The 5,098-nt window shown below is 47.4% G+C and overlaps 1 pseudogene; it reads right to left on the reverse strand.

Moving 5' to 3' along the window:
* Positions 1–3,149: 3,149 nt before the first annotated feature.
* Positions 3,150–4,197, reverse strand: LOC119462138 (uncharacterized; annotated as a pseudogene).
* Positions 4,198–5,098: the final 901 nt, after the last annotated feature.

The following is a 5,098-nucleotide window of genomic DNA, read 5'->3' on the forward strand; positions in this document are numbered from 1 at the left end:
AGAAAAGTATGAGGTGTTCAGCCGTTTCCTCTTCTTCTCCACACGCACCGCACTACGTGTCTATACCTTGGTACTTGACTCGGTACATCTTAGTCCGCAATACTCCCGTCCTGGCTTCAAACAACAAAGAGCTTCGCGTAGAATTATCATATATATATTCTTTGGCAATTTCTTGCTTGAATGTTGTGTATGTTCCCAGTGCTGATTTCGTGTGCATCCCTGTTTTCCACAGACCCCTCTCTGTTTCTTTAAGCTTTTTCTTAACCACTGTTTCTTGGTTTGCACCCCTCATGCAGTTCAAATATTCGATTGACAATTTTCTGGTCAACTTCCTCCATTTTGTGTCAACATTCCTCATGTACAAATAACTGGAAACTCTCCTTGCCCACCGCTTTTCCGCCATTTCTCTCAATCGCTCCTCAAATTCTATCTTGTTGCCATAGCTTCCCTGACCTCGAATGACGTCCATCCCATGTCACCCTGTACCCCCTGATTTGGTGTATTTCCGTGTGCTTCCAAAGCAAGCCTACCTACCCCTCGCTGCTTAATTTCCAACCTTGCTCCAACCTCTGATCTCATGCACAGGACCGCATTGCCGAAAGTCAAACTAGGGACCGTTACCCCTTTCGAATTTCCTCTCCCCGCTTCGTACCTATTGTAATTCCCCAGCGCCATATTTTTCATCACAGCGGCATTCCTGCTACAATTAGTCGTTACATATTTTTCATGTTCCATTAGGTACTCAGCCCAATTGTTTATCCACACTCCAAGATATTTGTACTTATCCACCACCTCCAGCGTAACCTCCTGTATCCTATGCTCGCGTCCCTGATTATCATGAAAAATAATGACTGCCGATTTTTCTTTATAAACTTTAAACCTAAGCTATCTCCCTCTTTATGACAGATGTCCATTATTCCCTGCAAGTCTTTCTTGTTGTCAGCCATAAGTACAATGTCATCCGCGTACATCAGTCCTAGTAACGACTATTTAATCCATTCTCCTTGCTTGAAAAAAGAAAGGTTGAAGCCAAGTCCCCTCCTCTCAATTTTTTTTCTCTAATCCTTGTAAATACAGCATGAACAACAAAGGTGGCAGAGGGCACCCCTGCCAACGCCCCTGCTGTATCTCTATAGGCTCAGATAGCTCTTTTTCCCATTTTGTCAGCACCTTGTTACTTTTATAGATATCTTTTAAAATATTATTTACTCCATCTTCCACATCTAGAGTGCCCAGTATGCCCCACAAATCCTTTTTGATTACACTGTCATAGGCTCCCTTGATATCCAGAAATGCGAACCATAGGGGCCTGTGTTCCTATTCTGTTATTTCAGTACACTGCGTCAATGAGAACCGATTATCTTCTAACCTCCTTTGTTTCCGGAACCCGTTTTCTAGTTCCCCCACCACCTCCTCGCCCTCCACCCATGCCTGCAGTCTGTCCTTTATAATCTGCATCACCGCTCTGTAAACCACTGACGTCACTGTTAGGGTACGGTAGTTGTTTATGTTGGTTTTGTCCCGCTTTCCCTAATATGCCATGCTCATCCTGCTTTGTCTCCACCGATCGGGGGCTTTACTATCCATTATAATTTTGCTCACTGCCTCTCCTAATGCTTTCTTAGATTTTGGGCCCAATGTCTGTATTAACGTAAATGGGATGCCATCAAGACCTGTCGACGTGCTACTAGGCACCCTCTTCTCTGCCCTTTCCCACTCGCTTTGTTCTAGTGGAGCCACTGCACTGACTGGTCTATCCTCACCTGATTGAGCACATGCTACGTTTCGTTCTTTAAATTTTTTAGTCATCATTGTTGTTATATGTTCCATTGCTTCATCTCCTTCTAGCCGAACTCCTTGAGCTGTAACTCTAAACCTCTGCTCTAGGCTAGTCTTATTACTCAAGGATTTGAGATGTTTCCAAAATTTCTTCGCTGTTTTCTATCCTTTTTGTTTCTTTCTGACAACCATTGGGTCCTTCTTCTTCTAATCTTCTCTTTGATCAAATAGGATGCTTCCCTTCTACAGTTTAAGTTATACCATTTTCTGTCTACATCATCCTCTGGTTCACCCCTCTGCTTTGAGTATCTGTGTTCCCTGGATGCTTCCTGACGTTTCTCTATGGCCTTCTTAACCTCCTCATCCCACCAGCTCTTGGGTTTACTTCTTCTGTTCCCTTTGGGCCTGACTCGTATCTTAGCAAGCTCTAGCTCAAATAGCCCTGTTATATTTGCATATGTTCATTCTGTTTTAGTATCCTCTGAAATTGCTTAGTCTATTTGTTTGGTTGCTATTTCCAGCTGCTTTCCGAAGTAAAATATCCCACCTGGTTGTTCATCTTGCCTCCTACCTGCTTTCATTTCTCTTCTAAAACTTAGCTTAATACGTTTCTGATCACCAGGTAGACTTCTGGAGCAACATTCATCTATGTCCATTACCTTTAGCCTACCATGCATCCTATGCGACATTATTGCATAATCTATCGTCGACTGCAGGCTCCCTACTTCCCATGTTATATGCCCGTCACACTTCTCAGTAGTGTTACATACAACTAAGTCATGCCTTTCACCGATATCCAGCATCATGTTGCTTGTTGAGTCTCTGTACCCGTCTATGTCTTCTATGTGTGTGGTCATGTATCCTATAGTTATCTCGCTCACTCCTCTTAGCTCCACAATGTCACGTGATATACATTCCAGCATTTTTTTTGTTTTCATATTTAGCATTTGCTCCTGTCCACAGCTATACAAAGCCAAGGAGTGTCTGCTCTCCTGCCACAATCCCTTTTAGCCAAAAATGCTCCTTGCATTCCTGTTTGACCCTTTGTCAGTTCATACTTTTATGAATGAATGCCCCAATTCCACCCCCTTTTCTGCTGTCCTCTGTTCTATTGCAATATTCCCATGCATAGTCAGTATTACAGGGTGGTTGCTCCATATCTCAAAGATGTGCCTCCACAAACCCGTATACCATCAACTTTTGCTGCCTTAGTTGGTCGTCAATGTCCTCCCTCTTCAGCCTTTTCCTGCCGACTTGCATGTTAATATACCCTATGTCTCAATAACCTTGCCACTGGTGCTCACATGTATTTCTTCTCCTACAGACTCTGCGTTTCTTCAATCTTGGGGCCTCTCCGGGTCTGTCTTCGTCTACACTGGTGGCCTCAGGGCTCTGGGTCCTCGATCACAAAAAAGCCGTTGCTTGGCGGCCAATCCTACTACCTACCCTCCTGCCGGTGGCACCACTGTAGTTAATGCCACCCTGCGCAAAAAGGTGGTAGCCAGGCTCATACACGTCCCGGTTTACGTCCATTAAGCCGTCCCCAAGCGGTCGGCTTAGACCCCTAATGACCTGGTTATCGTCAACCGCACTCCATTTCATCCCGCTAGCCTGGCCATAGACCTCTGGGATTGTGCATATGGTCTCATGCACCTTCGCAGAGGCCTCTCTGAGTTTACGCAACCCAACCTCTAACTGTCTCATTAGGTTCTGGCTCCTTCCCTTCAGCACATCGCTGAGACCAGCGTGGATAACGACCAGGTTGTCGTCCTCAATGCTGTCCTATACCACCTTCTGAGCTTTTGCCATTGCGTCAACCATGCACTTCCCTCACTGGGCCTCCACCCTCACCCGCTTATCTGCCTTCACTTTTGTAAGGACACCCTCCTCAACCCTCGCTACGTTGGAGTCCCCCACCACCAGGACTATTCGCTCTACACGTTCCCCTCCCGCCTGCGATATCGCTGTCCTCCAGTTCGCGCTAGCTGGCCCTCCACCCGCCCTACACCACTGTCGCGCGGCGACGGGCTCCCTGCCGCTAGTCCCACCCCACCCGAAGCCTTCCGCGCTGCATCGCTGTAGAGTTGTGGCGCCGCCATGGTACCGCCGGCTCTCGCCTGCTGTTCTTTGCTGTCATTGCCTGTCTCTGCCTGAGAATCCGCGCTGTCCCCGCCGTCCGCTGTCCTCGCCCGGGATAACGCGACACGTTGTCATTAGCGTCTCCACCCGCTCTTCCAGCTCGGCCCACTTTTCCCGTTCTTCTTGAAGCTCGCCAGCTATTCTTTCTACCAGGTTGGCCTCGGCTTCCTCCCTGTCAAGCAACTCGCCAATCCGAGTTTCGAGCTCAATCCTCCGCTCTCGCTTAACCTTCAGCTCCCCTTGGAGGTCCTCAACACTAACTGCCAATTCCCCTTCCATCCGCCGCGCAGCCTCCTTAAATCCTTCACACAGCCTGCACACGAAGCTAGCCTTCTCAGCGTCGGCTAAACTTGCAAAGTCCGTCTCGTCCAAATAACACCAACGTTTGCACTCCTCGCACTGCACTAGCTCGCCATCACCTCTGACTTTCCTAGCCTCCCGCGCCATTGCCCGCCCGACCACCTAATGAGAAAGCCCGCTAAAATACCTAAACAAAGCCCCACGGTAAGCCCTACGGCAACCTCGCTATCCGGCTACCTCAGCTAGCTTTCCTTAACACGGTTTAAAACTGCCCCCTGCACTTACTACACCATGCAACACGTGCGCCACAACCTACTTAATATATATATATATATATATATATATATATATATATATATATTATTGGGGACTTACTAACACCCAACCAAAAAAAACAAGAAACTACAAAAGCATGAAAAATCATATAGATAGATAGCTCGGGTAAGCTAACACGTCTACCAACCAAATAAGCGGAAAAAAATTAACTTATCCCTTTGGTATAAGATAGAGAGAAATGACTTTATTTGGGAAAAATAGGGTTAAGGTTGCCGGAGGGTGGTTCTTTAGTCCAGGACTCCAGTGGCCACCGCCACGCGCCGTGCCAGGTCGAGGAGGCTCAATTGAGTCTCCAGCTCAGTCCGGGCGAGAATGACTGCTCAAGGCTTCCTAAAGGAATTTTGTGCTAAATGGGGTGAATTTGAATTTTAGGGTCGTGATTGGCACTCCCAAGTCACATGGGGCAAGGATGGCCTCCCCCCACACCAGGTGGGGCGGGGGGCGAGGACTGGCATATCTGGTTGGCCAGATGGCATGTCATCGCCCCAGATGTGGCTAGGTGTTTGTCTGGATTTTTCTGTAGAGCCGAACTTCCTCCAATGTT

The sequence above is a fragment of the Dermacentor silvarum genome, chromosome 8 (genome assembly GCF_013339745.2).
Source record: "Dermacentor silvarum isolate Dsil-2018 chromosome 8, BIME_Dsil_1.4, whole genome shotgun sequence".
In the NCBI taxonomy this organism is placed as follows: Eukaryota; Metazoa; Arthropoda; class Arachnida; order Ixodida; family Ixodidae; genus Dermacentor; species Dermacentor silvarum.